General features: G+C 35.5%; 1 protein-coding gene across 1 annotated transcript in view; it reads right to left on the reverse strand.

Moving 5' to 3' along the window:
- The window catches only part of LOC145681186 (E3 ubiquitin-protein ligase SIAH1B-like), a 76,522-nt gene that overhangs the window by 39,532 nt on the left and 9,910 nt on the right, over nt 1-27,080 (reverse strand). Inside the window, exons 2-3 of the mRNA XM_081752668.1 lie at nt 11,638-11,695; nt 6,979-7,129 (exon numbers count right to left, since the gene is read on the reverse strand). The gene's annotated coding sequence lies outside the window, so the exon portion shown is untranslated. The remainder of the gene's footprint in view (nt 1-6,978; nt 7,130-11,637; nt 11,696-27,080) is intronic.

Consider the following 27,080-nt stretch of genomic DNA (forward strand, 5'->3'; position numbering starts at 1 on the left):
TGGTTTTTATCATATTACTTTGACGGCAGAACTTACGGGATGGAGAGGGGTGGGGAGAAATCTATAAAAATAAATGAAACTTAATAACTCTTGAGCCACCAGGCCTATTTTGATCAAACGTTCAACATAGATAAGGTTCGGGACTGGGATGTTTTCGTTATTTCACTTTTACGGTGCAACCAAGGGAAAAGGGATATATATATATATATATATATATATATATATATATATATATATATATATATGCAAAAAGAATAAATATAAAAGTGACCGTCTTTGTGACTTCATCACGCTTTAACCCTAACAGCACAAGATGTGCTAGGCATGTGCATATTAGGTGTTCCAGCTACTTTTTACGTACCCGACACTTGGCACATATGATATTCATGTGCTAAGTATGTACCTCAGCTACCTACAGTTTTAGATAGTTTTTACACTTAATTGATATCTGTAACTATGTACCACAAATATACATATGCCATGTTCTAGGTACGTCCTTTAGATACACATCGTTTGAGATACCCTAACAGCACAAGATGTGCTAGGCATTGGCCATTTAAGTGTTCTAAATTCATCTCCCAAATTTGATGCATTTGTTGCTTCTTTTTCTAAGCGATTGTGTACTAGAAGCAATAAACGCATCAACTTTATTAGATGGCAATTGCTGCCGATCATTTGAAAGTGAATATGGAAGAACCATGAAATAAAATAAATAGACACTTGTCAATTTGTTATAAAATTACATGGCGAGCAGATTTTATCTGATCCCAAACGGTTATAGTCGAATATATGCGGTTATAGGAGCACTCTGATTAGCCGAATGCAAAAGACCTCAATAATTTAACCCCTTACAAGCAATGTTCTTTTTATCGCTTCTGTGGCCAAGTCAGAAGAACACACGGCTATCAACCCAAAGGATGGTGGTTCGCGCCCGCCCTCGGCTAGCCGTATATTTTTTACTTGTTTAAAGTGTTTAGACTCACCTTAATGTAAATACACAATGCATATAGGCGATTTAACAACTTTGGGGGAGTAATTTTGTAGTTTATTGACGCTTACGGCATGGGAAAGATACCTAGAACATACTAGGCACGTTCCACAGGTACATGTCAGGTATGTGCCTAGATGTGGACATAGACTGTGACTATCACTTGTCATCCATGTGATTTCTTTCTCAGAAGTATATAAGGCACATACTGGACACATTCCCATGTACCTGGGGGAACATGATACATATTCCTGCTATGTAATTGTGCTGTCAGGGAGCCGCAGGACCGATCTTAATCAATTTTTCAATATGGATGAAGTTCAGACCTGGGGTGATTTTTATCATATAACTTTGACGGAAGACCTTCAGGGAGGGGAAGAGATGGAGACACATATATAAAAATAAATAAAACTAAATAACTCTTGAACCACCCAACCGATCTCGATCAAATTTTCAGCATAGATGACATTCGGGCTTGGGATATTTCTTATCATTTAACTTTGACGGTACAACGTAGGGGAGGGTGAGGGGAAGGCGGAGACACTTCTGATGTTATTTAAATCTAAATTCAGTCCCGCGAAAATTGTGAGGGGAGGGGGATGTATATATATATATAAAATCAAAATGACCAATATCGGTGTCTAAATCATACATTTCGGGGTCGCTGAGATCAACAATGATTCATCCGAGGTCCTGGCCCGAAACACGGGGAGGAGAGGGGATATACAAAAATCATCGAAAATGACCCATATCAAGGAGCGTGTTAGTAGTAGTAAAAAGTGACTTACTAAACAATAATATTACCATTTTTCATAATTTAACCCAGCGAGGCGGGTAATTGATGCTAATATACACATAGCCATCGGCTTAGTCAACCTGAAGATTGTGAAAGTTTGTACTTTAGAAAACGTAATTATCATTATATTTTTTTTCAATCCCGCTTTCCATAATGTAGTTGAAAATGTGTATATAAGAATAGTTTATTATATTATTTAATTTCTACATAGAAAGAACAACTAACAATATTAATATTCCCTTTCACTGCCGAAAACACATGAATACAGGGTTGCTTGGATCATATGACTAGCAATTCTATCAATTCTATCAATTTACTAATCTCCAGTACCACTGTTCTCACTCAATACGTTTCTCTGTATGCCCATAATGGTAGTCAGCAGATTGTAAGAGGGAGGAAACGATTAAAAAGTGTGTTCTATGCTTGACGCCAAATCACACCTATTCTTTGTTTCAAGTTTTTCTTTATGCAACATAGTTGACTACCACACCACTTATACACAACATAGCAACCTGCTATAAAATTATAAAGATGTACCACTATCTATTTATAATATTACCATAGAAATAACAGTAACCTTTCGAATTTGCAGCGGTAATAACAATGGCTAGGACTTTTGTTGAGAATAAAGGTATTCCAATTGGTGGACGGGAAGTTTTGAGAAAAGAACACTGCCTTTTGTCAAGTAAACTTTCAGAACTTGACGGCTCTATCATCTTTGTTTCCAGTTTTCCTTTGTCCTGCATAGTTGTCAACCACACCACCCTTACACAAAATAGGAATCTGCTATTAAATTATATAGACGTACACTATCTTTTAAAATATTAAGATATAAATAACTGTAATCTTACGAGTTTCCTGCGGTAATAAAAAAATAACAATGGCTAGGATTCTTGTTGAGACCAAAAGCATTCAAATTGATGGGTGGAAAGATTTGAGAAAGAACACTGCCTTTTGTCAAGTAAACTTTCGAAACTTTGCGGCTCTATCGTCTTTGTTTCCAGTTTTTCTTTATCCTGCATAGTTGTCAACCACACCACTCTTACACAAAATAGTAATCTGCTATTCAATTACATAGATGTACACTATTTATTTAAAATATTACGATACAAATAACAGTAATCTTTCCAGTTTGCTGTGGTAATAACAATGGCTAGGACTTTTGTTGAGAATAAAGTTATTCAAATTGATGGGTGGGAATTTTTTAGAAAAGAACACTGCCTTATGTCAAGTAAACCTTCGGAACTGCACGGCTCTATCATCTTTGTTTCCACTTTTTCTTTATCCTGCATAGTTGTCAACCACACCACTCTTACACATCATAGGAATTTGCTATTAAATTATATAGACGTACACTATTTTTTTAAAATATTAAGATATAAATCACAGTATTCTTTCGAGTTTACTGCCGTAAGAACAAAATAACAATGGCTAAAATTTTGTTGAGGGTAAAAGTATTCAAATTGATGGGTGGGAAGTTTTCAGAAGAGAACACTGCCTTTTGTCAAGTAAATTTTCGAAACTTTGCGGCTCTATCGTCTCTGTTTCCAGTTTTTCTTTATCCTGCATAGTTGTCAATCACACTACTCTTACACAAAATAGTAATCTGGTATTAAATTATATAGACGTACACTATTTATTTAAAATATTACGATAGAAATAACAGTAATCTTTCCAGTTTGCTGCGGTATTAACAATGGCTAGGACCTTTGTTGAGACTAAAGTTATTCAAATTGATGGGTGGGATTTTTTGAGAAAAGAACACTGCCTTATGTCAAGTAAACTTTTGGAACTGCACGGCTCTAACTTCGTTGTTTCCACTTTTTCTTTATCCTGCATAGTTGTCAACCACACCACTCTTACACAAAATAGTAATCTGCTATTCAATTACATAGATGTACACTATTTATTTAAAATATAACGATAGAAATAACAGTATATTTTCCAGTTTGCTGCGGTAATACAATGGCTTGGACTTTTGTTGAGAATAAAAGTATTCAAATTGATTAGTGGAAGTTTTCAGAAAAGAACACTGCCTTTCGTCAAGTAAACTTTCGTAACTGCACGGCTCTATCATCTTTGTTTCCACTTTTTCTTTATCCTGCATAGTTGTCAACCACACCACTCTTACACAAAATAGTAATCTGCTATTAAATTATATAGACGTACACTATTTTTTAAAATATTAAGATATAAATAACAGTATTCTTTCGAGTTTACTGCGGTTATAGCAAAATAACACTGGCTAAAATTTTGTTGAGGGTAAAAGTATTCAAATTGATTGGTAGGAAGTTATGAGAAAAGAACACTGCCTTTTGTCAAGTAAATCTTCGAAACTTCGCGGCTCTATCGTCTTTGTTTCCAGTTTTTCTTTATCCTGCATAGTTGTCAACCAGACCACTCTTACACAAAATAGTAATCTGGTATTAAATTATATAGACGTACACTATTTATTTAAAATATTACGATAGAAATGACAGTAGTCTCTCCAGTTTGCTGCGGTATTAACAATGGCTAGGACCTTTGTTGAGAATAAAGGTATTCAAATTGATGGGTGGGATTGTTTTTAGAAAAGAACACTACCTTATGTCAAGTAAACTTTCGAAACTGCACGGCTCTACCTTCGTTGTTTCCACTTTTTCTTTATCCTCCATAGTTGTCAACCACAACACCCTTACACAAAATAGGAATCTGCTATTAAATTACATAGTCGTACACTAATTTTTTAAAATATTAAGATATAAATAACAGTAATCTTTCGAGTTTACTGCGGTAATAACAAAATAACAATGGCTAAAATTTTGTTGAGGATAAAAGTATTCAAATTGATGGTGGGATGTTTTGAGAAAAGAACACTGTCTTTTGTCAAGTAAACTTTCGTAACTGCACGGCTCTATCGTCCGTGTTTCCATTTTTTATCCTGCATAGTTGTCAACCACACCACTCTTACACAAAATAAGAATCTGCTATTAAATTATATAGACGTACACTATTTATTTAAAATATTATCATACAAATAACAGTAATCTTTCGAGTTTGCTGCGGTAATAACAATGCCTAGGACTTTTGTTGAGAATAAGATATTCAAATTGATGGGTGGAAAGCTTTGAGAAAAGAACACTGCCTTTTGTCAAGTAAAGTTTCGTAACTGTACGGTTCTATCGTTTTTGTATTTTAATTTTTTCTTTATCCTGCATAGTTGCCAACTACACCACTCTTACATAAAATAGGAAACTGCTATAAAATTATATAAAGGCATCACCATCTATTTAAAATATTACCATACACATAACTGTAATCTTTTGAGTTTGCTGCGGTAAACACAATGGCTTGAAGTTTTGTTGAAAATACAAGTATTCAAATTGATGGATGGGAAGATTTGAGAAAAGAACACTGCCTTTTTTCAAGTAAACTTTCGTATCTGCACGGCTCTATCGTTTTTGATTCCCTTTTTCTTTATCCTACATAGTTGTCAACCACATCACTTTTACACAAAATAGGAATCTGCTACTAATTATATAGACGTACACTATTTATTTAAAATATTAAGATCCAAATAACAGTAATCTTTCTAGTTTGCTGCGGTAATAACAAAATAACAATGGCTTGGACTTTTGTTGGGATTAAAAGTATTCAGATAGTTGGACGGGAAGTTTTGATAAAAGAACACTGCCTTTTGTCAAGTAAATTTTCGGAACTGCATGTGTCTATCGTGATCCCAAGTATCGTCGTCTGTGACTAACATAGGTCCGAGCTCAGTGTTAATTAATCGAACATATTGTGTAGCACCTGATGAACTTGTGCCCTACACCAGTAATATACAGTGCCTCCGACATATTTTGTCTAATATATATGATAATAGTCGAAATATTTTATGAAGTTGCTTGGGTTTTCTTGAATAAGGCAGTAAGGTCGTACAGAACTTCCTAATTGTTCATACACACAAGCAAGCACGCACAAACAATTATGTATAAATTTTATTTAAGTATATTTAATAATACGCGTAGTTGTATTATAATTTGTGAGAAGTACAGTTCCATTCTTCTTAGTTATTTTCAGCCCAACTAGTGGCCTCTCTCCATCTAGTTATTTCTGGACCAACCAGTGCCGTTTCCCCATCCAGAGTAATTTTAGGACCAACCAATGGCGTTTCCTCATAGAGAGTTGTTTTTGTACCAACTAGTGTCCTTTCCCCATTCCAAGTTATTTTTGGACCAACTACTGCTATCTCCCCATCTAGAGTTATTTGTGGACCAACCAGTGGCGCTTTCCCATCCAGAATTATTTGTGGACCAACCAGTGGCACTTCCCCAGCCTGAGTTATTTGTGGACCAACCAGTAGCGTTTCCCCATCCAGAGTTATTTCTGGACCAACCAGTAGGGTTTCCCCATCCAGAGATATTTTTGAACCAACCAGTGGTGTTCCGCAATCCAGAGTTATTTTTGGACCAACACGTGGAATTTTGCCATTTACACGATTCAGGACTTGTTCTATCTTTGAATCGAATGTTTTGTGACTGTTCAATGTTTCTGCAGGAAAGTTCTTATGGTGTTTGTGTAGTTGTAATAACTAAATGAAAAGTAAAAGAGTAATTATCTTCCAAGGATTTTTCGAGCACTAGGCATTCTGACTTTGCAATTACTGTATTGATATCAACGTGAAGAGATATAATAGGCGCTCGATAAAAGATTTCCCGACTGTCGCCACTGCAAAGCCTAGCTATAAAGGAAAACCGTTCCGCATCTCCTTGAGGTTTTGCTGTTTGAACTATAAAACACATGTTTCCATCGGTTCGACGTTGAACATTTAACGTAAAGACACTCCGTAGATCAGGAGATGCAAAAATAGTCAAATTCGGTGTTAGAGATCCAGAGATTTCATAGCGAACATCATCATCATCATCAGAATATAATATTACCTTAACGCCTTTATGAAGTGCTCTGATATGTTCAACTATCTCACCTGAGAATAAAATAGAATTACAATTTGTTACAGGGCATGCATATGGTCTGAAATTACAGTTCGTCTCATGTTCCGCTTTCTTCGAACTGATCACTGCAGTTGGACATCCTTTATCTTTATATTGACATGGTAATGGTATTTTCTTTACAAGCGATTCACCAATGTGTGTTCTTGTTTTCGAGAGTTGCCGTCGGCACACTGGACACGAAGCTATTCTAGGTTTACACTTACTGCAAGTATGGTGGCCATTCACACATTGTATCATGGGAGGCGATAGTGTATCAAGACAGATTGGACATTCTAGTTCCTTCCACAATATTTTTAATAGTGTGTCCATAGTCATGGTTTCCTTTTCTAGTTCTATTAATTCTGGTACTTCTTCCTGAAAAAAAGTAAAATGATAGAAACAGGTTTAAAGTGAAAATATTTTCGACCATATTTTGCATATTTATATCTAAGTTTAATGTATAGATTCTACAATTCCGTCATCTAGTGTATGTAATTCATAGATACAGATAAACCAAAATAATAAACAAGTAAGCTTGGAGGATGGTGGCCAAGTTATAGTCCATGTCGTGTGTTTGCGTTTCGCTGACGTTCGTGAGGTGAAATCCACTGACGGTTCCAATGCCTATAAACAGCATGGACACTTTCAACTGACTTCTATGCTTCTGAGTTTTTGATTGTGTCATATTGGATTAAGTAGATTATTAAATAAGGAGAAGTAGAAGACCATGGTCATAAGAGTCCCAGTTGATTTGAATTAAGGAAAAGTGGTAGACTACTTTGGCTAGAGTGATGCGATTGGTTCCTTGTTCTGGATCGGAAGTCTTGTAATGTTGTGGTGAACAACTTCGTGTCCACGGATTTTTTCGACTCCTCTTGGTTCCTCCCACATTCATTCCAACAAATATTTCATCACCATTCATATTCATTAAGTACATGTCTCCCTTAGCCTACAAGCAATAACTGTAAGACGTTCGTGGCGTGCACACCCCCAAATATTACGAAAAAGGATAGAATGATGTACACAGCTAATTATTTAAAATTGTCGGTCATGTTTGATATGTTTGTTGTGTTTGGTTTCATATGTTTGCCTTCTTCGCGAAACGAAAGGAAAGAAAGAGAAAAATATTAGTTCAACAAAAATACCTACGGGCAAGAGAGAATGAAGGTTGAAGATAATTGGCTGGTTGCAATATAAGGTAATATTTCATATTTATTGTTATTAGTTTACCTTTTTTGGGTTACTTGAAAGCTAATAAGAAGCTCAATACTGCAATATTTCGGTTCAATACTTTGCTAATATGCAGTTCAAGGTTACGAGTAATTCTTGCTCAATAGAGTGGTAGTGAGAAAGCGTCTACTTGCCGTGTTCGACACAGAAAGACGTGGAATAACGATATAAATAAATAACCGAGTTGTGTGCATCACGAAAACGCAGCTCGTCAATATGGCCTGTTTTACCAGTTCGTTTGAGGCAACTGGGCCATTTCTCACAAGATAATTTTTTTACGGAAATACGTTGAATTTGTGTGAAGATTTAATTAAGAAGCGTTATTATTTAAATTCACGCATTTTGTTGACTTGAAACATTGTTTAAGAAAATAAATCTCAATTTAAGTACGGAAATTTTCGAGTGAAATATTGTGTTTACATTAAATATTCTTTATTTTAACCTATTATTTAACTCACATTAATTTAGATGTTGCAATCAATTTCTTAAATCAAAGTTACTTCTTATGATCTGTAATCGGATATCCGACGAAGGAAATTCAATTAGAGGTCATAAATTCGTATAAAAAAATATTTCAAACACTGGCCATCGCATGTACAGCTTCGGACTATTTGCAGTTCACCTTTACTAACACAAACGACCCTATATACATTTACACTTTGCAACCTGTTGTATAAATATATATAATTCAACTTTATACTATTTATTTGTTCACATTACTGGGTAAATATTGTTCGGAAAATATGATTACTGCATCAGCTTTGCGAACTGAAATCTCCTACGCGTACTGTGATTTTTTAAAGTTAGTAGTTAATTTGCCTTCCATATGCTCACTCATACAAAAATTTCCTAGTGATTTCTATCTAGATATACAAATTATTACATTATACATTTTATATCTCGACACTGAGAATTATACTGATATTCGTATGTGTTACATCATTCTGTACGCATGAACTAAAATTCACTATTTTTCATTTACGGATTATTGTTTACATTCGTTAATACACTGTTACGAATAAACGTAAAGTTAATTGAATATTATTATTCGGCTGTTTGCTGAATATTCGACTCAATAAAATTCTCGGTAAACATACTCAATAATGTTTTTTAAAAATTTAAGTAACTACTGAATTCATGGTGATTACCAAAATTTCGTAATAAGCACAAAAAAGTCAAATTTTACTTTGTCTATTTCACTAAACCAGGTACTGCAACTCATGATTAACTGCGTTAAATGGTTCGCGTCAGGCGGCGCTACTAAAGAAAATTGGAACGTGTACTACAATAGTACCGTACACTAAAGGTTTATAATTTCAAAAGGGCACTGTCAGTGGATGAGTAATAAAGAAAATCCACACTCATACTCCACATTTGTTCACAAAATATCACATACTATAACTACATACATAAATACAAATATCTACACAAGGTAAATAACTACATACCTACACTACATATGAAACACATTTTCCAATTTCGGGAATCGAAATACTGTGTTAAACGGCTCTATCGTGAAAAGAGGGTGAGCGAGGACGAAAAATCTTTGTGCTCGAACTGGAAAACTCACGATTTGTAATTAAATTTTAGCTAGCAAAAGGGGTTGAAGAAGATCCATTTCCATGGAAAAGAAACCTTCGTTTCGTTATTCAACCCATGTCAGAAATTTTGACACTCTATCACATAGACTGCAGACAGGAGTCCCGGTCGAAATTTACTAGCAAAATTAAAATATAATTTAACAATCATTAACATAAATACCGTCATGTCCTATCCAACTAATGAAATACTAAACATGAAATTATTTATATATGGACAGGACCTAACTGAATTGAAAGAGGGAAAATCTAGAAGGGAACTAATCTCCAAACTTTAATTTCGTATTCCACTGAGCTGAAAATCAGCACCTATCTTCAGAGTAAATCCTGTCCATTAGAAGTTGTTATTGTTAACATGGCGTCGGTTCCACGGAACCCCAAATATAACATATTTACTCGTCCTTTCTGATAAAAAAAAATGATAATTCTGTTTTATTTCTCCATTCGATGGCTATTTACGTCGCATTTATCTTTTATTACCTTATATTTAATGGATTTCCACACACTTCCTTACTGGTTTAATACGGCTCAGTTCTGCATGTCCTGCCTCGGCGGTGATTCACAGAATAGTATATCTAGAAAGGCGTTAAAGCCGTGACGTTATGTGCTAGTTTCCAATTAGAACGCGATATTTACGCGGGGGCAGTATTATAAAGCGAATAGAAAGTTGTTAAAACCGAATAAAACCAGATTTTGGCAGGAGATGGGTATCTCATCGGGCTGAAGGGGGTCTTAAGTATCTTACCCGATCTCGGATTGGAGCCACGGTGGCTCAGTGGTAGAGCGTTCAACTCTGGTGCTTAGGGTCCCGGGTTCGATCCCAGCTGCCGCTAAATGAACTTTGGGGTGGAGAAACACCGTGCGCGTGGGTTTTCCTGGGCTTTTCCCGTTTCCTCCCTCTTTTTTCATTCCAGCATTTCATCCATTACTCATCATCACCGTCTCCTTTAGCGTAACCGGCATAAGCGTGGGACGTAAAACTCAAAGATTTCATTTCATTTCATTTCCGATTTCGGATTGGTGAAAATTCGGAGGGAATTCTATCTAAATACTGAAATATGAGTTCATTGAAATAATATTATATACTATCTAATTGTCCAAATGAGATGCCCATATACGAGAAAATAATGAATAAATGACTAAAATTATTCCCTGAAAACGTACACACTTAAGTATTCCGAGACTTTCAACTACGTTTTATTTAAACGAGGGCAAAACGGATTTGAGATATAAATTACAAAAAATTATACAGTAGAATACAAGTATGCTGTCTAATGCTATATAGTCAGCTACAAAATTATCGGGACGGAAAAGACGATTTTTCAAAAAAATGCACTAATAATACTGTAACTAGTCTGTTATAAGGTGAACTGTCGCATTACATAACATTTTGGAAGATGTTGAGAGGGATACCGATCTGTATCGGATGATCCAAAAATATAAAATCTAAATGAAATCAACTTTTTTTACATCGAAATTAGTAAACAAACTATTGAAACGAAAAGATGTCAATGAAATATGGTGAAGAAGACACTTGTGATTTTGTTTGGTAATATATATATATATATATATATATATATATATATATATATATATATATATATATATATATAATAGCCATTCTCTAAGGATAACAAATTCTCCGTGAAACTATATTCACCAAAGCCAAATATTGTGCTTGACCTTTCGTTCTAATTCTTATCCTTCTTTTATCTACTATTTCATATTCCACGTTTCCAAGCCCGTTTCTACAGACGTGTTATATTTTATTTTGGACGCTAGATAAATTCCCTTGCATTTTCTGCTACGTTAAATCATCAATTCCGAGAGTACAAAACCGCAGTGGAAGGAATGTACCAAATCACTTTGCACTTAATCATATTATGTTCCTCTCTGTCGTACCTTGCCTTGTTATGCAAGAAATTTAAAATAATTAAAACAAATTTAAAACAAGAACGTGCATCTGAGGAAAGAACTCGGCCATAATAATAAGTCCTCGATTTTTAAATGCTAAAAGACTTCAAGTATTTAAAAGAATTTAAAATGAAAACGTACCTCTGAAGAAAGAATATCTGCCATAATGATATATCTCCGATTTTTGTACGTTAATAACCTGTAAGAAATAAGAAAATAATTCACAAATATGCCCTTTTATAGTATCGCGATTAAGGAAATTATAAGGTCCATCAACTTGGAGTGCGGAATCGGCAAATCACATATTAAACATGTTCATAATTTTGTACACATTTTGTACAATTTTGTACACCATCCAAATAATTTTGTACACCCCTGTGTTTCCAGTAATTTTCGATCAAAATTCCGCACTCCAAGTTGACGTTTGAGTGCGGAATCACCAGATCCGAGATTTAAGTAGCTAAAAATATTCTGCAAATTTTGTACAATTTTGTACATCTTTAAAATAATTTTGTACACCCCTGTGTTATGAGAAAATTACCATCAAAGTTTCGAACTCGACCATCAACTTGGAGTGCGGAATTCTCAAATCAAAAAATTAACTATCTAAAAGGTATCTACGAATTTTGTACATTTTTGTACACCTTTTAAAAAAATTTGTACACCCCTGTATTTCGAAAAAAAATGGCCTTCAAGTTACGGACGCCACCATAAGCAAACCATTAAGTTGGAATGCCGATTAGCAATATATGACATATAATTACCGCATTTGATTCAATATATGCCTAAAATTTTGTACACCTTCCGTAGAATTTTGTACACCATTCAAATAATTTTGTACACCCCTGTGTTTCCAGTAATTTTCGATCAAAATTCCGCACTCCAAGTTGACGTTAGAGTGCGGAATCACCAGATCCGAGATTTAAGTAGCTAAAAATAATCTGCAAATATTGTACAATTTTGTACACCTTTAAAATAATTTTGTACACCCCTGTGTTCCGAGAAAATTACCATCAAAGTTTCGAACTCGACCATCAACTTGGAGTGCGGAATTCTCAAATCGAAAAATTAACTATCCAAAAGGTATCTACGAATTTTGTAATTTTTGTACACCTTTTAAAAAATTTTGTACACCCCTGTATTTCGAAAAAAATGGCCTTCTACTTACGGAAGCCACCATAAGCAAACCATTAAGTTGGAATGCCGATTGGCAATATATGATATATGATTACCGCATTTGATTCAATATATGCCGTAAAATTTTGTACACCTTCCGTAGAATTTTGTACACCATCCAAATAATTTTGTACACCCCTGTGTTTCCAGTAATTTTCGATCAAAATTCCGCACTCGAAGTTGACGTTTGAGTGCGGAATCACCAGATCCGAGATTTAAGTAGCTAAAAATAATCTGCAAATTTTGTGCAATTTTGTACACCTTTAAAATAATTTTGTACACCCCTCTGTTACGAGAAAATTACCGTCAAAGTTTCGAACTCGACCATCAACTTGGAGTGCGGAATTCTCAAATCGAAAAATTAACTATCCAAAAAGTATCTACGAATTTTGTACATTTTTGTACACCTTTTAAAATATTTTGTACACCCCTGTATTTCGAAAAAATGGCCTTCTACTTACGGATGCCACCATAAGCAAACCATTAAGTTGGAATGCCGATTGGCAATATATGACATATGATTACCGCATTGGATGCAACATATGCCGTAAAAGTTTGTACACCTTCCGTAGAATTTTGTACACCATCCAAATAATTTTGTACACCCCTCCGATTCCGGAAAATTAGATCCAAAATTTCGAATTCAACCATCAACTTGGAGTGCGGAATCTTTATATCGAAGAATTAACTAGCCAAAAATCTTATACAAATTATGTACACTTTTGTACACCTTTTAGAAAATTTTGGACACTCCCTCAATTTGAAAAAAAATAGCCAATTTATGAATGCTACCATAAGTAAACCATTAAGTTGCAGTGGCGATTAGCAATATATAACATAAAATTAATGCATATAATTCAACATATGCGGAGAAATTTTATACACTTTCCATAGAATTTTATACAGCATTCAAATAATTTTGTGGGGCCGCGGTGGCTCAGTGGTAGAACATTCACCTCTGGTGCTTGGGGTCCCGGGTTCCGCCAAGTGAACTTTGTGGTGGACAAACACCGTGCGCGTGGGTTTTCTCGAGGTTCTCCCGTTTCCTCCCACTTTCTTCATTCCACCATTTCATTCATTACTCACCATCACCGTCTCCTTTAGCCTAACCGGCATAACCGTGGGACGTAAAACTCAAAGATTTAATTTCATTTTCATTTTTCAAATAATTTTGTACACCACTGTGTTTCCAGAAAATTAGCTATAAAATTTCGAACTCAACCATCAACTTGGAGTGCGGAATCTTCGTATCGAAGATTTAAGTAGACAAAAGTAATCTACGAATTTTGTACACTTTGTACACCTTTCAAAAAATTTGGTTAACCCTTGTATTTGGAAAAAATTTGGCTTTAAACTTACCGATTTTATCATAAGCAAACGATCATGTTTTAGTGACGATTCGCAAGAAGCGATTAAGTATCTAAGAAATAGCTTCCGTATCCTTCGATCTTCATAGAACAAACAATGAAAGTCAGTGAGGTTTCTTTTGTTCTTTGTTTATGATTACACGTGTTCAGAAAATGTATAATTTTTTCCCGTATCTCTCTGCTATAACTGGAAGTGGTAAAAATTTATTACTTCCAGTTTCAATATTGATCTACATTGACCAAAAACGGTAAAACATAAAAAACAAGTTTTTGCAATCACTTAATTGTATCAGGGATAGCTCCCATCATCTTCGGTAATCCTCTATTGAAAGCGGAAGTGGTAAAAATTAAAATCTGGTTTCAATGTTATCTTCATAGAACAGAAACGGTAAAAAATAGCGAGAAGCTGTTTCCTGGAATCGATTTGACATCTTAAGGAGGCATATAATCGTTTCCCATATCTCTCTACTTTAAAAGGAAGTAGTAGAAATTTACTACTTCTGGTTTCAATATTGATCTTCAAAAATCAAAAACTGTAATAGATAGAAAGAAGCTGTTTTTCTCCAATCGTTTAAACGACTCAAGAATAGTTCCGTCTCCTTTGGTAATCCTCTATTTAAACAGGAAATTGCAGAAAACAGCCACTTCTGTTTTTAACGTTGCTCGCCATAGAATGAGAACGATAATACTTTACATCCAGAGACAATGAGAGCATGTCTACGTTCGACTTTGTGTGAGGCAACTTATGTGTAGATTTACTAGCTCCTATTAATATTAATATGAGCAATAGGAAAACTAACAGCGTATAGTATTACTGATACTTGTTTTAGTGTTTTTCCTTATATTGTAACATATATCTTCTCAATAGTTTGCCTCCCATAAATTTGAAGATTTATTAGCAACCTACAAGTCAACATGCACGGCAGTGCACGGCAGCCAAGTTCCGCGAAGAAAATGAAAACTGGCCTGCACTGCCGTAAGCATATTATACACGAACAAGAGTTTTGGGTAAAATCGCCGATTTCGAGGCTTTGTAAAAACGATTCTATTAAGGGTAGAAACATGAAATTTAGAATGTAAGGAGATATCCCACAGATGTACTCATATGCTAAATCTCACATTCCTACCTTCAACCATATGCGAGTACTGGCCCCCCAAAATATGCAGTTTTCAGGCTCACTGACTCACTGACTCACTCATCAAATTGATTAGGTACTTCCCAATAAGATAGAAACGTGAAACTTTGCATAAAGGTACCCTATAACAATTTGAGTATGGAAAAAGTCCGAAATGTGAGGAATGTGCTATGGGAAATTTTTAATAGGCCAAAAAACTGTCCTTAGCCAGGAAAAAAATCGTTTCACTCACTCACTCATCAAATTGATTAGGTACTTCCCAATGAGACAGAGACGCGAAACTCTGCACAATGGTACATTATAATAACCTGAGTATGGAAAAAGTCCTAAATTTAAGGAATGTACAATGGGAAAGTTCTTATAGGCAAAAAAACTGTCCTTATCCAGGAAAAAAATCGTTTCACTCATTCACTTATCAAGTTAATTAGATACTTCCCAATGGGATAGAGACGTGAAACTCTGCATAAAGGTACCCTATAATGACTTGAGCATAGAAAAATTCCGAAATGTGTGGCATGTGTTATAAGAAATTTTTTATTTGCGAAAAACTGTTCTTAGCCAAGTAGAAATCGTTTCATTCTCTCAATCATCAAATTGATTAGGTACTTCCCAATGAGGTATAGACGAGAAACTTTGCATAGAAGCACCCGATAGTGACTAGAGTACAGAAAAAGTCCGAAATGTGATTAATGTGCTATGGGATTTTTTTATGGGCGAGAAATTGTTCTTAGCCAAACATAAATATGTTCGTCGTCTCACTCATCAAACTGATTAGGTACCGGTACTTTCCAATGAGATCTAAAAGTGAAATTCTTCATGAAGGTACCTTATAATGGCTTAAGTGTGAAAAAATTCCGAAATGTGAGGAATGTGCTATTGGAAATTTTTCGTGGTCGAAAAACTGTCCTTAGCAAAGCATGGTTCATTCAGTCACTCATCACATTGATTTGTTAGTTTCCAATGAGATAATGACGTGAAGCTGTGCATAAGGGTACCTTATAATGACTTAAATGTGAGGAATGTGCAATGGGAATTTTTTTATGGGTGAAAAACTATTTTTAGCCAAGCAGATATCGGTTCATTCATTCACTCGTCACATTGATTAACTACTTGTTTATGAAATATTGACGTAAAAGTCTGTATATTGGTACCTTATAATGACTTGAGTATTGAAAAGGTTTGAAATGTAAGTAATGTACTAAGGGAAATTTTTTATGGGTGAAAACTGTCCGTAGCCAAGCAGAAATCGGTTCACTCACTGATTGACTCATTAATAGCATTAATTAGGTACTTCTCAATGAGACAGAAGGATGAATCTCTGCATAAAGGTACCTTATAATGATTTGAGTATGAAAAATGTCCGAAATTTAAGGAAGTGCTATGGACAAATTTTATGGGTGAAAAGTGTCCTTAGTCAAGCAGAAATCGGTTCACTCACTCGCTCATCACATTGATTTTGTATTTCCAATGAGATAAGTCGTGAAACTCTGCATAAAGGTATCTTATAATGACCTGAGTATGGAAAAAGTCCGAAATGTGACGAATGTGCTATGGGAAATTTTTTATAGACGAAAAATTGTCCGTAGCCATTAGGTACTTCCTACTGAGATGAAGATGTGAATGTCTACACGAAGGTAGCTTATAATGGCTTGAAAATGAAAAATATCCGAAATTTAAGGAATGTGCTATGGAATTTTCTATGGGCGAAAAATTGTCCTTACTCAAACAGAGATCAGTTCATTTACTCACTCATCATTGATTAGGTGCTTCCAAATTAGATAGAGAATTGAAACTGCATAATGGTACCTACCTTATGTAGTGACCTGTGTATGGAAAGGTTCCAAATTTAAGGAATGTACTATGGGAAGTTTTATGGGCGAAAAACTGTCCATAGCCATTAGGTACTTCTTAATGAGAAAAAGATGCGAAACTCTCCATAAAGGTACACTATAACGGCTTGAAAATGAAATTTGAGGAATTTGCTTCGGAAATTTTTTCATTAGCAAAAAAACTGTCCTTACAATCACAAATCGGGAACGATTCCGTTATTGAATACATCATGTGCATAGTGATAATGTTGTCAATCGTCTGAGTGGTCGAGTTGGTGCCCTCCTCGCTGGTGTATTGGCTACCACGTGCGCCTTTGGTGTATGGGGTCCTGGGTTCGATTCCCGGTGGAAGAGCCACTGGAATCTTAACTCTCCTCGATGTTTCTGTGTTCGTGTCCCTGTCGTTCTAGGTTAATAGAAAAATGAGCTAAGGTCACTGAGAAAAATCCGTTTTCCGGATAGCGGTATAGTGTGCAAATATACGGGATCCTTATGTTTACTACAGAAATCAATACTTAACATACGTTATCCATATGCTACATACGTACTGCCCTCTTTCCCGCTTAGATGTTACACAATGTCTTCCGGATTCTGACATCTAATAGTCCTCCGTACATTACGTACGTCAGCTATAAGTTACATACGGCCATCTGTATGTGAAATCCTGACCGCCTACATACAGTATTTGCGTTCGTGTGGAAAGTACGTTTATTCGGAACACTTATACGGAAAGTACGTTCAAATATACTTTTTCAGTTATACGTTTAGTGTACGTTAAGTCCAACAACTACAGGATTTACACATGTAACAAACGTTTTTACGTACGCCACATACAGTTTTTCTCAGTGTGCGAGTAAAATAAGTGAAAGCTAGTAATAAGTAGTTAAGCAAGATAATGAGGCACGTTCTGTGAATCAGGTAACTTTTAAAACCGGGGGCTAAGACACGTACATACTGCCGTAAATTTCGTGGTTGGAAACCCAGACAAGGAAAGCCAATATTTTGTCTTTTTTCGGTGAATGTTTTTCCTTTATTGCAGTCATTGGTATTAAATAGATATTGAAATTAATTTGATAAGTAAGATAATGTAGAGGTGAGAATGTTTAAAATTAATGAAGTTTTCGAAGAAATGAGAAATCCAATTTTTCGAATTTGTGTGAGACTAGCAACAAAATGTAACCGATTTCGTAAATATATTGGTACCAGAGTTAGATTATAGTTACCACAGTCATTATGTAAAAATGTTCTTGATACTTCGTGTCTCTATCTGTGAACAGTGTGAGAATCTCTTACATATCAGTCTTTTCATCAACAGTGAATTCCGTGTGCCTTTGCTCTTCATATTTCCTGAATTTGCCTTTCGGAGGTTCGCCCCCAAACTCTCGCCTTTTCTCGTCCTACTTCCTCACATCTCTTAAGTTTACAATTCCCGAATTTCAAGTTTCTTTTCCTATTTCAACTATCTAAAAGATAAGATTTTGTATTCCAGGAAAACGCCTATTTAAATAACATGGGAATTTCTTCATCTCCCTTTAGACTCCTTAAAAATTAAAAATATTTAATTTTAGCAATTTTGCTGTTGATTAGTCCCAAGAGGCTACAATCGTGCCAAATTTCATCATTCTAACCCTGCCGGAAGTGCCTAAACATTTTGGGATGTACAAGACGTCGAATATAAATAACATGGAAAAGGTTTTTCTGTTCCCCATAAAACCATTCTAAATTTGAATATTTTCATTTTTACTGATTTACTTAGGTAATGCTAACGACAACATTGAAGCATACCGAATTTCACGTTTGTATTCCAATTTCAAGTACCTAAAATATGAGATTATAAGTCTCAAAAAAGGGCTATTTAAATAGCATGGGGAATTTCTTCATCTCCCCTTTAGACTCCCTAAAAATTAAAAATATTCACTTTTGGCAATTTTTCTGTCGGTTAGTTCCGAAAAACTACAATCACGTCAAATTTAGTCCTTGTAGCCCTACAGGAAGTGCCGTATAATTTTGGGATGTAAAAGGTGTCCCATATAAATATATACCATGGGAAAGATTTTTCAGTTCCCCATAAAACCACTCTAAAGTTGGAATTGTTTATTTTTACTGATTTATTTAGGTAATACTAATAAAAACGTACAAGCATACCGAATTTCAATTTTTTTATTCCAATTCCAAGTTCCTAAAACATGAGATTATATGTAAAAAAAAAAGACCCATTTAAATAACATGGGAAAATTCTTCATCCCCTTTCACCATTTCAACTTTTCACGTCAACCGGAAGCACCCCTTTAATTTATGCCAGTTCATGTAGCTTTATATACAGTTAGGATATGTTGGTGGCGAATATTATTAAGTTTACAAGCTATTTGAAAGGTGTATATCATTGGAAGGAAAATCCGAGGCAGTATGAAACTGCGCAACATGCGCGTCATGTAATTAACTAACTAACTCTATGGCCTATGGAACCCGGAGGTTCAATGCCGCGTTCACAAAAGCTATCCACTGATTTCTCCTTAGCTAACTGCATCCAGTTTCTACTTTGTATGCCAATCTCTGCGAGATCCATCTTAACATTGTCTTCCCATCTGCGCCTAGGTCTTCCTAATGGTCGTTTTCCGATTGGTCTTCCAGTCAAGACTTTGAAAGCGTTTCTATTTTCTTCCATTCTAGCTACATGACCCGCCCACCTAAGCCTCCTAGACTTGACGACCCTAACAATGTTGGGTAGACCATATAAATTATGTAGTTCCTCGTTATGAAGTTTCCGCCATTCCCCATTCCCGTTCCTCTTGGGTCCGAATATTCGTCTCAGGATCTTGTTCTCAAATACTTTCAGTCTATGTTCTTCCCTCAGAGTAAGCGACCATGTTTCGCAACCATACAGAACAACAGGCATGATTATCGTTTTGTATATTTTAAGCTTCAGATTTCTCGACAGAATTCGCGACGACAAGAGATTTTGAACTGAATAATAACACAAATTCCTTGCTTTTAGTCGACATTTAATTTCTTCCTGAATATGATTTTTTTCTGTTAATAGTGATCCTAGATATTTAAAACTATCCACTTTTTCAAAAGTATTATTTAATATTTTAACGCATCCATAATTTGCCGTATTACGGTCCCGACACACTTCCATGTATTTAGTTTTCTCTGCATTTACTTCTAAACCCATGTCCCTGCTAGCGTTTAATAAGATCTCTGCATTTCTTTCTATTGTTCTCCTATCCCCTATTAAATTTACATCAACAGCATAAGCCATAACCTGGTGAATACCGTTCAACTGTAGGCCCTAGTTGCTATCTTTGATTTTCCTTATAGCGTATTCCAGAACGAAGTTAAATAATAATGGCGACAACGCATCTCCTTCTTTCAGGCCATTTTCGACGTGAAAGCTCGTGGACAAAAATTTTCCTACCCGGACTTTACTTTGGGATTCATTTAAACATATCTTAATTAATCTAATTAGCTTTCTCGGTATTCCAAGTTCTGTAAGAACGTTGTATAATGTTTCTCTCCTAACCGAGTCGTACGCCGTAATGAACTCCGTAATTTCGCAATGTGAAAAGGTAGAGAACAACTAAGTATAATGAAACACCAGCTATGTCTAGTGATGTAGCAGCGAGGATTGAGCATCAAGGGTTTTGGGCCCTGTTGATACTCTTCGTATTTAGGTAATGAATAATGAGATGTTAGCGATCGTGATTTTGTAGTTCGGGTAAATGAACTGGAATCTCGTTTGGACATAACGCTCTGACAGATATTTGACAGAATAAATCCTCCCCGCTGTTCTAGTGGCTAGCATGTGCGCCTTTCTTGTACAGGTCTTGGGTTCGATTCCCGGTGGGAGAGCCCTTGGGAACTAATGTTGTATGTGACACATTATGACTCCTTGTACAATTTTAAATTTAAATCCAACAATGTGCCAAAATTGAGAATTCCAATATACGATATTGACATGGTGAACTACAAAAAAAAAAAAAAAAAAAAAAGGAACAAAAACACCAGAGGTGCAAAAAATGCAGTCAAGTTCGTCAGCCTCAAAAAGTGTTCAAAGGATGAGCCAAGTTCCTTCGCCACTGCATCTGAAAGAAACACTGGAACTTGGCGCGAGGTGTCAAGGAAAATGATGTTAAGGAACCTTAGGGATAGTGGTGGTGGGCGTGGTGGGTTTGGGACCACCATCAACCTTAGGAATATCAACTTTGCTAATGCGCTAAGGCACATATACAGTATACTGCAGTAAGATTGGTGGTTCCAAACCCAGACAAGGAAAACTTATATTCCTCCAGGAAGTGTCAAAGTAAATGATGTTAACGAGCCTTAGGGATGGTGCTTATGAGCGTGTTGGATTTGGGGATCACCACTAGCCTTAGGGTTGAAATGTCCCGGCCGTGAAACTAGGAACAGACATCTTAATACATTCGAATATGTTAAACACCTCGCGCCAAGTTCCAGTGTTCCTTTCAGATGCAGTGGCCAAGGAACTTGGCTCATCCATCCTCATCTCAACACTTTTTGAGGCTGACGAACTTGGCTGCACTTTTTGCACCTCTGGTGTTTTTGTTCATATTTATACTACAAACCTAAGTATGTATTAGTTTAGAAGAAAAAATCTTGAAGCAGATGAGACAAATGCTCGTTAAAGTGTTCTTATTTTACATTTAATGATAATATGGTTCTACATTTCTTTAATTTTGTTTCTATTCTTACTTTATTTGCCCTACACGTTTCCAGATTTTTATGTAATGTTTACATGTAATGTTTCTATATTTTGTTTATTCAGAATAATTTACAGTATTGTTAAAATACAATTCTGTTACCATTATTTGATTTAAAACAAGGAACTCAAGTTCAATTCAATTCCGATTACAGTTACCTAAATCTTCGAAATGATGAGTACAAAGTCCAAGTCCAGTGCGTAATATTGAAGGTATTCTTCTCAAAATCCAGGGGTGTTCAAAATTATTTTAAAGATGTAAAAATTCTACTTAATATGTGCAATAATATCTAATACCTATACGTCCGATATAGCGATTAGGCATTCCAAGTTGATGGTTTGATATGCTTGATAGCGTAAGTTTAAGAGCAATTGTCTCGAAATATAAGGTTGCACAAAATGTTTAAAGGATGTACATGACTGTACAAAATTCGTTGATTATTTTTTCTACTTAAGTATTCAGTATGAAGATTCCACACCCCAAGCTGATCGTTAAGTTTGAAATGTTGGAGCTAATTTTCTCGAAACACAGAGGTGTACAAAATTCTACGGAAGGTGTACAAAATTCCACGGAACATCTACAATAATATCCGCTAATTAAATGTCTGATATTGCGAATCGTCACTACAACATGATCGTTTGCTTATGATAAAATCGGTAAGTTTAAAGCCAAGTTTTTTCCAAATACAGGGGTTAACCAAATTTTTTGAAAGGTGTACAAAGTGTACAAAATTCGTAGATTACTTTTGTCTACTTAAATCTTCGATATGATGATTCCGCATACCAAGCTGATGGTTGAGTTCGAAATTTTGGAGCTCTTTCTTTCCAGACAAAGGGGTGTACAAAATTATTAGAGTGGAGTGCAAAATTCTACGGGAGGTGTAAAAAATTCTACGGTACATGTACTATCACATCCGCTACTTGTATGTCTTATATTGCTTATCGATACTCCAAGTTAACGGTTTCCTTAAAGCGGAAACCGTAAGTTCAACTCCCATTTTCTCGAAATACAGGGGCATACAAAATTTTTTAATAGTGTACAAAAGTGTAAAAAAAATCGTACATTATTTTTGCATAATTAAATATTCTATATGATGATTCCGCACTGCAAGTTGATGGTTAAGTTCGAAAGTTTGGAGCTAATTTTCTCGCAACCCAATGGTTTTTGAGTGGTATACAAAATTCTACGGGAGGTGTACAAAATTCTACTTGACATGTACAATTATATCTGCTAATTGTATGTCTGATATTACTAAATGGAACTCCAAATTGGATTTGCTTATGGTAGAATTCATATTTGATGCCAACTGTTTCAAAATACAGGGATATACAAAATTTTTGAAACGTGTACAAAACTCGAAGATTATTTGTGTCTACTTAAATCTTCGATACGAAGATTCCGCACTCCAAGTTGATGGTTGAGTTCGAAATTTTATAGTTAATTTTCTGGAAACCCAGTGGTGTACAAAATTATTTGAAAAATGAAAATGAAACTAAATCTTTGAGTTTTACGTTCCACGATTATGCCGGTTAGGCTAAAGGAGACGGTGATGGTGAGTAATGAATGAAATGGTGGAATGAAGAAAGTGGGAGGAAACGGGAGAACCCCGAGAAAACCCACGCACACGGTGTTTGTCCACCACAAAGTTCACTTGGCGGGAGCTGGGATCGAACCCTGGACCCCAAGCACCAGAGGTGAACGGTCTACCACTGAGCCACCGCGGCCCCACAAAATTATTTGAATGCTGTACAAAATTCTACGGAAAGTGTATAAAATTTCTCCGCATATGTTGAATTATATGCATTAATTTTATGTTATATATTGCTAATCGCCACTGCAACTTAATGGTTTACTTATGGTAGCATTCATAAATTGGCCATTTTTTTCAAATTCAGGGGTGTCCAAAATTTTCTAAAAGGTGTACAAAAGTGTAAATAATTTGTATAAGATTTTTGGCTAGTTAATTCTTCAATATAAAGATTCCGCACTCCAAGTTGATGGTTGAATTCGAAATTTTAGAGCTAATTTTCTGGAATCGGAGGGGTGTACAAAATTATTTGGATGGTGTACAAAATTCTACGGAAGGTGTACAAACTTTTACGGCATATGTTGCATCCAATGCGGTAATCATATGTCATATATTGCCAATCGGCATTCCAACTTAATGGTTTGCTTATGGTGGCATCCGTAAGTAGAAGGCCATTTTTTCGAAATACAGGGGTGTACAAAATATTTTAAAAGGTGTACAAAAATGTACAAAATTCGTAGATACTTTTTGGATAGTTAATTTTTCGATTTGAGAATTCCGCACTCCAAGTTGATGGTCGAGTTCGAAACTTTGATGGTAATTTTCTCGTAACAGAGGGGTGTACAAAATTATTTTAAAGGTGTACAAAATTGTACAAAATTTGCAGATTATTTTTAGCTACTTAAATCTAGGATCTGGTGATTCCGCACTCAAACGTCAACTTCGAGTGCGGAATTTTGATCGAAAATTACTGGAAACACAGGGGTGTACAAAATTATTTGGATGGTGTACAAAATTCTACGGAAGGTGTACAAAATTTTACGGCATATATTGAATCAAATGCGGTAATTATATGTCATATATTGCCAATCGGCATTCCAACTTAATGGTTTGCTTATGGTGGCGTCCGTAACTTGAAGGCCATTTTTTTCGAAATACAGGGGTGTACAAAATTTTTAAAAGGTGTACAAAAATGTACAAAATTCGTAGATACTTTTTGGATAGTTAATTTTTCGATTTGAGAATTCCGAACTCTAAGTTGATAGTCGAGTTCCAAATTTGACGGTAATTTTCTCGTAACACAGGGGTGTACAAAATTATTTTAAAGGTGTACAAAATTGTACAAAATTTGCAGATTATTTTCAGCTACTTAAATCTCGGATCTGGTGATTCCGCACTCTAACGTCAACTTGGAGTGCGGAATTTTGATCGAAAATTACTGGAAACACAGGTGTGTACAAAATTATTTGGTTGGTGTACAAAATTGTACAAAATGTGTACAAAATTATGAACATGTTTAATATGTGATTTGCCGATTCCGCACTCCAAGTTGATGGACCTGAAATTATACTCTAATCTCTATGAGATTGATTCAGTTTGGATTGGTATTACGTAACTTTCTGTAGACCTAGCATTTCTTTTACCGTTTCATCTTCTGAAGAATATTATAAAAATAAATGAAAAGGAAATTCGACACTCTCACAAACATTATTCAATGTATGAAGTAATAAAGAACGATTGACACAGAACATATGTCAATTCAGTACCTTACAGAAAAATGGATATCTGGGTCAGAATCTTTAACATAAAATTAAAATATTTTTTGGAAAATTCTCATCTGATTGCAATAATACAACAACTTAAATTTTCAAATTGTGAACTACTAGACTTTGAAAGTTTCAAATCCATACATATATAATTGAAAATCACTATGTTTGTGACTTTAAATCTCCTGAACTGTCCGACCGATCTCGATCAAATTTGTAACATGAATGAGATTCGAGGATGGGCTGGTTTTAGGCTATTCACTTTGATGGTAGAACTTAGGGATTAGGGGAGGGGGAGGGGGTATAAAAATAAATAAAAGGTAACTCCCGAACCACTCGACTAATCATGATCAAATGTTCAACATAGACGAGGTTCAGGTCTGGGATCGTTTTTATGATTTAAATTTGATGGAGGAGAAGGAGGGGGAGACAGATAAAAATCCATTTATATAAGACTAAAAATGACTATTTTTGTAACTTAATAACTCTTGAACTATCCGACCGATCTCAATTAAATTTTCAAGATACATGAGGTTCAGATCTGGAAACACTTTTTTAATTTCACTTTAACGGTAGATTTTAGAGGAGGGGGAGGGGGAAGTATAAATAAAAACTAATAAAATTTAATAAATTTTGAACCACCCAACCAATCTCGATCAAATTTTCAACACATATGAGGGTCGGGTCTTGGGTGATTTCTATCGTTTCACTTTGACGAGCCAAAGTAGAGGAGGAGGGGGAGATATATGTAAAAAAAATAAAATAAAAATGACTGCCTTTGTGACTTCATCACACTTGAACCATCCGACCGATCTCAATCAAAGTTCGAACATACATGCGTTTCGGAGCAGGGATTACTTTAGGCTGTTCACTTTCACGATGCAACTTAGGGGAGAGGGAGAGAAATTTAAAAATTATTAAAAATGGCCGATATTAGTGTTGAATCCATAGTTTTCGGGGTCGATGAGAGAAACAGTGACACTTCTGATCTGTTTCAATCAAAGTTCAGCCCTGATAGTTGGGGAGGGAAAGGGTACACCGTAGCGGAGGTGGATAAACATTTTAAAATGATCGAAAATGACTAATATTAGTGTCGAATCCATAGTTTTAGGAGTATCTGAGATTAACAGTGACAATTCTGAGGCAGTGTGCCGCGGCACGGAGGAGGGGGAGCTATGTATAATATTGATCGAAAATTACCAATATGAGTGTCTAATGTTTTCAAATCATTCAGATGAACAGTGACATTTCCAATTCGGTTTAAATCTAAAATCAGCCCGCCACTTGGGGGAGGGGAAGAAAGAAATATGTAAAAATGATCGAAAATGGCCACTATCAGTGTCTAATTTATAGTTTCCTGGGTCCCTTAGATGAACAGTGATACTTTCGATCCCGTTTAAATACAAATTCAAATCCGCAACTTGGGGGAGGGGGAGAAAGAGATATTTAAAAATAATCGAAAATGATCGATATTAGTGCTGAATCCACATTTTTGGGGGTCTCTGAGATGAACGGTGACACTTCCGATGCCATGGCCTGCAACATGGGGGAGGGGAAAATATGTATATATATAAATGGGTCAAAAATGACCGATATTAGTGTTGAATCTATAGTTCTTCCGGTCGCCGAGATGAACAGTGTCACTTCTGATGCTGTTTAAATCCATTTTCATCCCCGACACTTGGGGGATGAGAAGGGGTGACATACATTAATATGATCGAAAACAAGCAATATCCGTGTGCATTTAAGTTATTTATTTCAACCCAGCAAAGCAGGTAATATATGCTAGTAGCTACTAAAAATCAGGGTAGCAACAAAGGTGTAACTCAAATATGACCTGTAAGTACTGGAAAGACTTTGTGTAACTCGATAATAAAAGTAGATCTCGTCATTTTTTTTAATATTAAAGAACTTCATTTTCGGTTTTTTTTTTAGTTATGTCGGTATTGCAGCCGAGGTGTGGCATGAGAATGATTTGAATGAAGGTAAATGATAGAAACACAAAACTGATGATTGTAATGAAAAGATATGAAGGGGAACAACTTGTAACGGATCATTCTT

This window comes from Thermobia domestica, chromosome 3 (assembly GCF_964235325.1).
Source record: "Thermobia domestica chromosome 3, izTheDome1.hap1.1, whole genome shotgun sequence".
NCBI classification, from domain to species: Eukaryota; Metazoa; Arthropoda; class Insecta; order Zygentoma; family Lepismatidae; genus Thermobia; species Thermobia domestica.